Here is a 12,877-nt window from a genome sequence, read left to right as displayed (position 1 = left end):
ATGGAAAACTGTGTTTATTGTATATAAAGCTTTATTCCCAAAGTAAGAGTAGTCAAATACATCCACACAATTATAGATTATGCATCTTGGAACCATGATAAACTTCATGAGCCTACTTTAGGACTGCCTTTATTTGTCAAGATAGTGAAATGGTTCAGAGCCTCATACTATTGTTACTACAAATCCATCCAAAGACTATGTTCCTTAAACCATATGCATAAGATTGTGCAGCCTGTAAAGAAAAATTCTGAAAAATAAGACCAAATTGTAGGGAGCATAATCAGATAACAGGCATATAAGTACTCATAACCTAGCTCTTGAGTAGATACAACTGCCTTCTGCCATTTGTGAGTCTCAAACTGTAAAAAGGAAACCTAGTTTATGACAGAATTTTGTATGCTATTTTCTACACTGACACTCATGTCACTAACTAGATGGAATTTGGAGTTGGTAGGAGGATGTTGATTTCTCTGTGATCATTTAATTTAAGATGTATTGCATAGTACTCCACCAGGAGAACCTAGGTGTCGGTTGTACCATTTCCTCTTCATAAATAGGAGATGCTTTCTCATCATCCTTCCTTTTCTACATGAGATTCTCATTATGATGGAGGAATGGTGGGAAAAGGCTCATCCTACCCTTGGCTCATCAGATAAAGAAAACTTTCTTTGGTTAGGAATGAAGGGGAATGTGAAAGATTTGTTGCCTGGTGGACAACTTGATTGGCTAATTGGTCAACTATCTTATTTGTAGATGTTCTTACATAAATGAAGTCCCACACTTCAAAACAATCCTTTTCCTGAATCAAGCAATACATTTTTTTGTTCAGGTCCCAAATTGACAATATATGTTTCCATTAGCAATCATCCGAACAAGTTTGGAATCCTCTTCAAAATTCATATTTTTGGTACTTTTATCAAGAGATTCTGCTATTTCCATCCTCAGGGCATCACCTTCATCTTGGTTATTAGTGTTGGTGTTTAGGAAGTTCATGAGGATCCCTAGGTTGTGCTTTCAGTCATTTGTAAAACCCCTTCCAGCTCGAACTAGGCCTGGATTACCTTTCGAGGTTCTGTCAAAGTTGTATTTGATCGAGTCCTAGGAGTTGGGTCCCAAGTCTGAGTGCAAGAAAACTTTCTGAACCCCCTTTATCTTGAAGAGGAATCAAAGGGGCAACCCATTTAAAGGATGACAACCTTTTCTGAATGATTTATGACTGAACCTTTTCTATTTACATCTAGATTTATCCATCTCTAGGTTGGCTTGTTCACATATTTCCCCAAATCTTCTCTGTAGTGGCATGATTTTTGTCAAAATCTTGTTATTCCTTGCTCTCCATAAAAAACAAAAAATAATCTGGTGAGATATACCATATCTTCTTTAATGTTTCATCTTTCCAAAGTGGCTTAGTATATTTTCTAAAAACATCTACAAAACCAACCTAAAGGCATGGCTATTCCTTGCTTTCTATAGAAACCAAAAGACAAAACCTGGTGACTCGGTGAGACATATACCATACTTTCTTTAATATTTCATCTTTCCAAAGTGACTTAGTATATACCATATCTAAAGGCATGGTTTTCCACAAATTTTGCTCAACCAGGTCCAAGCTTCCTTTGAAGTAGAATAACTACAGAAGGATGGGATCTCATATCCTTTTCTTCAATCTTGTAACCACTACATTTGGAGGGACCAATTACTCACTTTCCAAGTGCTAAATCAGACTTCTGAGAGAAACTTAAATTAATGGCTAGATTTCATTAATTCTATGGAATTCCTATCCTTTGTCGTTGGTGTATGGTAGAATCACACGATGCTTTGTCATCATTTCTTGTTGGTGCCTATTCAACTGATACTAGGGAAAGAATTAAAATCCTGAGACAAAATTCCACCATCTAGCTTCTCAATATCATATTTACATCCTTTACATTCTGCCATTTTGTACTTTCATGGTGCCTTCCTTTTGGGGTAATTGAGCTTCGGTCATTTATGGAGAGATCTTGGCAAGGTATGTTCGTGTTAATCCACTGAAATTAGATGTGCATTCTTCTTACAAATTTTGCAAAACACAGTTGAGTCATGGATTCTTTTAAACTGTAATAGTAGCTTAAGACTAATTTGAACATTTTGTGTAATTTCATATACAGAAATCCATCACTTGAGTGTGTAACCATGCTAATCACTAATACATAGACAATCAATTCTTGATATGGTATATGTAGCATTATGAACTTGGAATATTAATTGATGGTTCAATTTTAGTAATGCATATGAATTGTAACATAGAACAATATAGATATAGCTATTGTTTGTCTTTTCACAGGACAAGTGGTACATCCATACTTAATATAGATTCTTTATATACTGAATGAGATGATTGTTTTCATCTTGATTCTTAACCCAATAATGATAACATGAAGCATGGTGGTGAATTCCTATTGTGAGTCCATTGTGCAGAATGTTCACAATTTGTGATTAAGAAAATTATGCACTTCTAAATTACAATCGTAATTTGAACTAGAGCTTCTAGTAACTTTTAATTTACCAATGGTGCATATACATCATAAGAAACATTCACAATAGAATATGAAGAACAAGTGGGTACCTGTTTCTACTACTTAATGTGAATTACAAGCATAATCTTAGTTGGATCTTCAATATATCTTAAACCAATTTTTCATTTTATGTTTTATTACTATTATATGTTATTGTATCCTACCTCATTTTATGGCTAACATTGTACCCAAAATATCCATTGTGCTATGGAATTAATACTAACATGTAATATTGATTTTTTTTCAAGAATGTTATAGGTAATGGCCCTGGAGATGATGATGATGAGAAGGATGGTTATAGTGTTGGTGATGATGATAATGATGGTGATAGAATTGGTGATGATGATGTGGATGAAACTGATCAGGATGGTCAAGATGATGATCACGTTAATGGTCATGAGGATGATCTTGACTATGATCTTGGTGATGTTAGCTAGTGATAATTTGATGATCTTGGAAATTCCTATTTTTAGATGAATGCTATGAATTTACCTTACAATAATGATATTTATGAAATATTTTGATTTGGCTATCGTACATTTAATTTTAGTTGATTTGATTAAAGATGATGATGAAATTATCATTATTATCTTGTTACTTTATGTACATATTGAAAATTATCAACATTAATTTGATGGAGAATTATCATGTATGATGATATTACTCTCTAGATGGATGTTGTCAATTTACCTTATAATAATGATATTCATGAAAAATTTTGATTTGGTAATCACACTTTTGCAATTTAGTTTATTTTATTAAAGATGATGATAATATTATTAGTATTATCTTGTTACTTTATATATGCATTGAAAATTGTCAATGTTTTCTTATGGAGAATCATTATGTATGATGATATTACTATTTTTGGATGAATGTTGTGAATTTACCTTGGAATAATGATATTTGTGATAGGTATTGATTTGGTAGTGATATGTGTATATTGAAAATTGTTAATGTTATTTTTTATGGAAAATTATTATATATGATGATATTGCTATTTTTTGGATGGATGTTGCCAGTTTCCCTTGAATTTATTTACAAACACTATGTTATCAATTTGAATTGTCATATTTTATTTAATGATATTAGAAACTATAATATATTTCATTATGTAATTGAAATTAGTAAAATGAACCCATAAGGGGGGTCATAAATGGAAAGAAAAGTACACTCTAAACAAGAAGCTAAATGTGGATGTAAATGTGGTGTAACCATGGATGCAAAATTTGGGGTAGAATTGGATGTTAAACTAGGCATCAAAACAAGATGCAAACAAGGATACAAAAAGGGTTTTAAACTAGAAGTAAAAAAGAGTGTAACACTAGACACAAAGAAGGGAACCAAAAATGGCATACAAAAAGGATACCAAACTAGGAACAAACAAGGACGCCAAAATAGACACCAAACTAGATATAAAAAATTATAAACAATTAGACGCAAAATTTGATACAAAAGAGGATGCCAAGTTGGATGCTAAAAATGAGCAAAAAAGGATGAAAATTTAGATGCCAAATGAGGATTCAAATAATGGTGTAAAATTGGGCACAAAAAAGGATGTAAGAAAAGACACAAAAAAAGATGCAATATGGGGATAAGAAAATGGTGAAACCCATGATGCCATATTGGATGCTAAAAATAATGCATAACTAGATGCAAATTTAGACTCAAACCTAGGCGCAAAATGAGATGCTAATGTGGACACAAAATGAGGCAAAAAAAAGGATGCAAATTTGGATGCCAAAAATTATGCAAATTTGAATACCGAAAAGGATGCAAAATTAGACAACAAAAATGATGCAAAAATGGAAGTAAAAAATTGTGCAAAATTAGACACAGAAAATGGTGTAAAAATGGGCATGAAAATGGCTCAAAATTGGATGCAAATTAAGATGCAATGTTGGACACAAAATGAGGTGCAAAGTGGTAAAAAAAAATTAAAAAAAGAAAAATTATACGTAAAAAATGGCTCAAAATTGAACGTAACATTAGACAAAAAATGGGATGCAAAGTTAGATGCAACACATGGTTCAACATAAGATGCAAATCTAGATGAAAATTTGGATGCTCAAAAGGATGCAAAATTGGATGCAACAAATGATGCAAAATATGGTGCAAAAAAGGGAGACAAATCAAATGCAAAAGTGAATGTAAAAAGTGGTGAAAAACAAGATGCAAAAATGTGCACAAAAATGCATGCAAAATTTGGTGCTAAATCATATTCAATATATGGTGAAAAATTGGATGCAAAAAATGGTGCAAAAATAAGTACAAAATTAGAAGAAAGAATTGGTATAAGACTAGATGCAAAAAATGGTGTTAAATTGAATGCAAAAGATGGTGTAAAACCCAATGCAAATGATGGCGCAAAACTAGAAGCAAAGAATGGCACAAAACTGGAAGAAGAAAAAAATGCAAAAACATATGCAAAACTTGGCACATAACTAGAAGCAAAACTTGTCATAAAAGTAGATATAAATCCTGATGCAAAATTGGAAGAAAAAGTTGTTGTAAAACAAGGTGCAAAACTAGATGCAGAAAGTGGTCCAAAATTAGACGCAAAACATGGAAAAAATCTAGATGCAAAATCTGATGCAAAAAAGGATGCAAAATTTGGTGTAAAAAGGGATGAAAACTATGGCACAAAAAAGGAAGCTTTAAAAATTATACAATAGAATTAGATTTAGCACCAGGTTGCTCATCCCAATTGCAAAAAAAATACACTAAAATCTGTTGGAAATAATACTGAGAGGGGGGGGGTGAATCAGTATTACCAGATCAATAAAACTTTTTCAATGCTCAGAAACATACACGCTACTTTCGTTAAGTGAACCCGCGTGTACACGCGACTGTATCTAATGCAACAAGCGTATACCCAAAGATCTTATAATTCAGTTAGCTTTAGTCTTCTGTAAATGCATCAGAACATTATTAAGTATATTAACAGTAAACAGGTGCAGTATAACAGAACAGAACATCACACAAGAGCCACACACATGAACACCATGATATAAGGTGGAAACCCAATGTGGGTGAAAACCACCTGCTGCAATTCGTCTCTTTCTTCTTTAATGAGAAACTTCTTTTACAATGTACTGGTGTAGTCCTTTACCAGTACGCAGGCTACAACCTGCAGAGGGCTACAACCCTCTCTCGTTTTCCAACTACTTCTGGAAGGGAGCTACAACCCCCTCAGCTCTTGTACTAGCTGATCCATTTACTAGTACGTAGGTGCTGACCCTACAACCTTCAGGGACCACGTTTCATCAATTTTCAGACTGGATCCAAGAGTACAAAACAAACATTACTGCAATACAATCATCAACTTATACTTGCATCATAATTCATTAAACAACCCAATACTGAATCACTGAAACCCTGTCATCAAGAACACAGAACCCAAACCAGAGCCCAGAACTCTGCAACAACCACCAGAATCAGCAGCAACCTGAAATATCAAATCTTATTATGCATACGCTACTTCACTGTACCAAAACCGCGTGTATACGCGCTTTCACCAAAGGCAACCCGCGTGCAGATCTAGAAATAGATTCTTATGCCTTCGCTGTCAGATCCGACCCTTGCCAAAACGTCCCGAACAGATAACCAGCAATACCAGATCCTCTCACTGCGTCAGACACACAATACATCTCTTTGCCTAATGATCTTCTCCTTATATAGCCTTAGGCCTTGTTCAATACCAAGAGCCAAAACCATAGTAACACAATACCATCAACTTCAAAACTAGGGATCGACACGCCCGTCGAGACACAATGGTCCGAAACCATAGGCACAACTTCCAAGGACTAACCGCCATGGACCAAAGGTACTTTTCCACATACACGCGCTTTTTCTGAAGCCAACCTGCGTGTACACGCGACTTGGGCTTAACGAACCTGCGTGTATGAACTTTCTTGCCATGCTGTACTAAGATCTGTCCTCTGATTAAGTTGCCATCACCTGTACCAACCTCTGAGCACCTGTACCAACCTCTGAGTGAGTTGCCATCAAGGACAACACTTGAATCATAATGCCAACAATCTCCCCCTTTGGACTTGATGGCAACCACCACACCAAGTCACTCTCCCCCTTTGACATCAAGGGCAAAGGGCGTACCAAGATATTCTCTTCTTTGGTATACCTTCTACTGTCCATACTGTTGTCCATACTCCCCCTGAGTACATGCTGAAGATTCTGATTTGGCTCCCCCTTTGTATATGCCAAAATGTACCAATCTATCCATGCTCCCCCTGAGCAGATGCAGGATCTAAGACCAGCCATTCAGATTTGTACCATAATCATCAACCTGCAATACTATTCCTTTGATCAAACAACAAGATGTATCATTTAGTTTCATCAGCAATCCATAATGCCAACAATGAATTATTTGAAGTATATGCTCCCCCTGAGTGTGAGCTAACCATGACTGAACCATTTCCTGAGTCTGTTCTGCTGCCCCCTGAGCCTGAGCCAACCATGACTGAACCTGGGTTTGTTCTGCTGCCCTTTCTCCATATACGCGACTTTGCAGCCTGTAACTCGCGTATATACGCGACTTGTCTTCATTATATCAGCGTATGCAGGATGGAATACTGAATTTCATCACTTTCAGATTCCCCTGTGTCTGTTATGTCAGCTGACTGAGTCATGCCACACCTTTCTGTCTCTGTCTTCTTCAATTCCTGCAACTGTGATGATGTATGGTCCTCTTGTCTTGAATTTTGAAATCTGCTCCTGCATTCCCTTGCTTTATGCCCATAGTTGTTGCATGTATAACACCTTATATTTTTCATGTTCCTTCTATCACAATCAATTGCTTTGTGTCCATATGCATTGCAGGCAAAGCAATACCCTCTAAAATACCTGCGATGCGATGATCTTTCTTGAACCATTCTACTTCTACATCTGGCTGCAACATGTCCAAGATTATGACATACATAACATTCAACATTCTTCAACGGAGGAAATAATCGTCTATCACGTCCATAGTTAGGAGTAAAGGATCTTCCTTGAGGAATTTCTTTCCTTGGTTGTTCCTTGAGCATTTCAGATTTCTCATTAGAGTTTCTTGCCTCACCTTGTGAACTAGATTCACCTTCAACATATTCATGAAAACCAAGACCAGTCTTGATAGCAGGAGATCTTTGACTATTAAGAATATCATCCAAGACTTTAGAACTATCTTGAAATCGTAAAAGCTTATCCTTTTCCTCTAGTTTACCTTTCAAGATATTTACCTCAACTTGATGTTGTTCTTCCTTTTTCAGATACTGCTTCCTTAGGTCATCTTCAACTTTTCTCCCTTCTTCCACTTGTCGCTTTAGTTTGATCACTTCATGTTCTTGATCTTCAAGATCTTCTTTTAGAGAGAGGACCTTTGATTCAAGTCTCTGAATAGTTGTGCTCTGATCTTTTGCTATATCCTGCAATTTCTCCCTTACCCTGGTTTCTGTCTCCAATTGTTCTTTTAATTTGGCAACTTCTTCAGTTTCTGCATTCTTCTTTTCATGTGCCATGAAACTTTTAATATCTTCGCTATTATTGGATGAAGCATTCTTCTTTTCATGTGCCATGAGACTTCTAATATCTTCACTATCATTGAATGAACTTTTAATATGGGTATAATAGCTTCTACCATCTTCTTCAGATATCTTTCCTTTGTTATGAGGACATCTAGTAGCATAGTGACCAACTCTACCACATAGAAAACATTTGAAAGGTAGCTTACCTTTGAACCGTCCAGTTCCCCGTTCAAGATTCTTGACAAAATTTACCTCATCTTCTTCCTCTGACACTTTGAATGCGGCCTCTGGTGGTACCTCTTGTCGCATTTCAAAAGCAGTTAAGATCCCGTGAAGCTGTGACATGGTAATTTTCTGCACATTCTCCTTTTCTTCTATGGCAGATACTTTAGAATCAAATTTAGTAGACAGAGATCTCAAAACCTTTTCAACTAAGACAACTTCCTCAAATTCTTCACCCAGATCCCTCATACAATTCACAATCTCATCCATATGCAGGAAATAATTAGCTACGCTTTCATTACTTCGCATCTTAAGAGTTTCATACCGGATTCTGAGAGTTTGAAGCTTTGCTCTTTTTACCTGATCATCTCCTTCGTAGCTTGTAACGATTTTGTCCCATATTTCCTTAGCTGATTTGAAATGCATGATCTTCATAAATTCTGATTGAGTCAAAGTACTCAATAGGACAGTAACAGCTTTGGCATTGAGCTCATATTGCTTTTTCTCTGCTGGATCTGTAGGAGTTGCTGGTGGGAATTTGTATCCTCCTTCTATGATTCCCCAAACTTCTGCTCCAAGTGATTGTAGATATGCAGTGGTTCTTATCTTCCAGTGAGTAAAATTGTTCCCGTCAAAGACTGGTGGCCTGATGTGTGCCTCTCTTTCTGGATTAGCCATTCTGATGGATCTTTTCCTTCAAGCGATCAAGCTTCCTCTGAAGGACCTGCTCTGATACCAATTGTTGGAAATAATACTGAGAGGGGGGGGGTGAATCAGTATTATCAGATCAATAAAACTTTTTCAATGCTCAGAAACATACACGCTACTTTCGTTAAGTGAACCCGCGTGTACACGCGACTGTATCTAATGCAACAAGCGTATACCCAAAGATCTTATAATTCAGTTAGCTTTAATCTTCTGTAAATGCATCAGAACATTATTAAGTATATTAACAGTAAACAGGTGCAGTATAACAGAACAGAACATCACACAAGAGCCACACACATGAACACCATGATATAAGGTGGAAACCCAATGTGGGTGAAAACCACCTGCTGCAATTCGTCTCTTTCTTCTTTAATGAGAAACTTCTTTTACAATGTACTGGTGCAGTCCTTTACCAGTACGCAGGCTACAACCTGCAGAGGGCTACAACCCTCTCTCGTTTTCCAACTACTTCTGGAAGGGAGCTACAACCCCCTCAGCTCTTGTACTAGCTGATCCATTTACTAGTACGTAGGTGCTGACCCTACAACCTTCATGGACCACATTTCATCAATTTTCAGACTGGATCCAAGAGTACAAAACAAACATTACTGCAATACAATCATCAACTTATACTTGCATCATAATTCATTAAACAACCCAATACTGAATCACTGAAACCCTGTCATCAAGAACACAGAACCCAAACCAGATCCCAGAACTCTGCAACAAACACCAGAATCAGCAGCAACCTGAAATATCAAATCTTATTATGCATACGCTACTTCACTGTACCAAAACCGCGTGTATACGCGCTTTCACCAAAGGCAACCCGCGTGCAGATCTAGAAATAGATTCTTATGCCTTCGCTGTCAGATCTGACCCTTGCCAAAAACGTCCCGAACAGATAACCAACAATACCAGATCCTCTCACTGCGTCAGACACACAATACATCTCTTTGCCTAATGATCTTCTCCTTATATAGCCTTAGGCCTTGTTCAATACCAAGAGCCAAAACCATAGTAACACAATACCATCAACTTCAAAACTAGGGATCGACACGCCCGTCGAGACACAATGGTCCGAAACCATAGGCACAACTTCCAAGGACTAACCGCCATGGACCAAAGGTACTTTTCCACATACACGCGCTTTTTCTGAAGCCAACCTGCGTGTACACGCGACTTGGGCTTAACGAACCTGCGTGTATGAACTTTCTTGCCATGCTGTACTAAGATCTGTCCTCTGATTAAGTTGCCATCACCTGTACCAACCTCTGAGCACCTGTACCAACCTCTGAGTGAGTTGCCATCAAGGACAACACTTGAATCATAATGCCAACAAAATCTGGTGCTAAATATGGTGCAAATTTCTTATTTTGTTGTAGTGAACCAACACCAACATCCTCATAGAGAGAATTTATTTTTCCAACAAATGGTATGCTACCCATAGAGTTAGGGTCTGAAGTGTAGTAAGACAACTAGTCTACTTTGACAATTTTCCCTTTGTGAGGAAATTGTATCATTTGAAAAAGCGATGATACCATTGCTAACATAGCGTAAGTCCAACTTTGACCAAGCAAAGGTTGTAATTGAGTTGAGCATCAACAACTTCAACTTCGATCGTGACCATTTTACCCTCTAATTCTATGGGTAGATCATTTAGGATTCCATAAGGACGAAAATATCTTCCATCAAAGGCTTTCAGAGTGGTAGGTGACTGATTGATGGTTGGAGAACCTAAATCTTTCCAACAAGCAATCAACATAATACACGTAGAATCTCCTTCATCAACAACAGTATGAAACACTCGTCTGGTTTTGACAAAAAAATGGAATCTGAAATGCCAATTGATGTGGGAGTCTAGGTATATGACTCTCAAGATCAAAGATAATTATATTAGAATCTTGTGTATCAATAGCTCCAATGGTTGACAATAATAGCTTTCATTGTGTTGGACATGTTTGGAACACCTCAAGAGCTGACATTACGAAAGGAGACATAGCCAGATCTTCAACAATGTTGTAATTTTGTGCAACTCTAGCATGTGGATTGAAAGCTGATTTCCAAACCACACCTTTGGGAGGTGATCGAATCATCATGTCAGGATTTGGTTTCTCCATTTGTATTGTTTTAGAAGGAGGAGGAGGAAGTGAACTGGAAGGTTGACCAGATGAACTAGTCTCGTTCCCATTGACCACAAGACCCTTAGATCCATAATATTTTGATCTCGTAGCTACCATAACTTGTTGCGAAGACATCATCATGATATCTTGTGATGTGGAAGAGGAAGATGTGTTATGAGAAAGTATTTTGTTGTCTTCAAAAGGAAATGGATCCTTCAAAATAGCGGGAGTTGGAGAACCTTTAATGAATTTGGAAACCTTTGCCCGATGTGGGCATTCCCTCGTGTAATGATCCTCATTGCAAATAAGGTAAGGATAACGAGGTTTCTGTTTTTCATCAGCAGGTTTAGTTTTAGTGAGTTTCTATTTCGAAGAAGCATTTTTATTCAATTTAACTTTCCCTTTCTTTTTGACTCGAGACGATTGACTCTTACTAGTAGATGATTCTACGGTATTAATTTCATAAATAAATTCAGGAGAAAGGCTTTCAGCGGGTGAATCATGTATAGCCAAACTTCTGAGTACTTTTAGAATTTTTATTTTTTCCCTTAGCCAGTTGACTAACAGAACCTATTATACCATCAATGGCATTAGATCTTGTTTTATCATTTGTTGGGCACAGTAAATTCGGGGTTTTTCTATACAAGATGTAGATTGAGTATAGACTAAGTCTAAATATTGGTCACGATAGATTACTTACTCTTCGGTCGCGACACCTCCCATGGAAAAATCCTCCATAATAACAAGAATTAATGACTTCGTAAACCATTTAGGTAAAATATGATCTGGAATAAAAACTTTGGCTAATCGACGTCTATGTCTCCATTAATGGATATGATCAAAAATGTGAGTCAATTTGGATTTTTTTAAGGAATTCAATAGTTCAGTACTAGTATCTGTTGGAAATATTACTGAGAGGGGGGTGAATCAGTATTATCAGATCTATAATTTTATTTCCCAAAAATATTTATATACGCTACTTCAGTGAAGTGAACTAGAATGTACACGTGAATGTACTTAAATCAACTAGCGTATATGCATAGAACTTTTGATTTAGAAAATTTATCATGTATTGAGCTTAAACCAGTATATCAGAGATTTATTAGACAATGCAGTAAAATCATAATAAAGCATCACACATAAGTAACACACATGACCAAAATATAAGGTGGAAACCCAATGTGGGTAAAAACCACATGTTGTTTTCATCTCCGTCTTCTTTTTAATAATAAGAAAATTTGTTTACAATCTTGTACTGGTGTAGACTCATACCAATACACAGGCACCCACCTGCAGAAGGCTACAAATTTCTCTTGTTCTCCAGCTACTACTGGAAGGGAGCTACAACCCCCTAGCTCTTGTAGCCAATATGTTTACTAATACGTAGGTGCCAGCCTACAGAAAACTCCACTCTTCCACCAGGGACCACGTTTCATGAATTTTCAGACTGGATACTCCTGGAACACAACACCAAAATCTGAAGGCCATGTTTCATCAATTTTCATACTGGACCCATCAACAAAATTGAAACTCAGAAAATCATAACTACAATACAACCATCAAATACATCTGCATCAACCAATCACTGAAACCCAATCATCACTTTCTGAATCAACCACAACTAAATCAATCAATCACTTGACAACCCATCATCACTAAAGCAAATCACAATCAATCAATCTGATCATTCAGAACACTGTCACCAGAATACAGTCACCAGAACACAAAGTAGAACCTAGAACTCTGC

Source organism: Pinus tabuliformis, chromosome 2_1, assembly GCF_031772625.1.
Source record: "Pinus tabuliformis cultivar Carrire ecotype Pingquan chromosome 2_1, CPIR1, whole genome shotgun sequence".
Lineage (NCBI taxonomy): Eukaryota > Viridiplantae > Streptophyta > Pinopsida > Pinales > Pinaceae > Pinus > Pinus tabuliformis.
Note: the sequence above shows the minus strand (reverse complement) of the source record.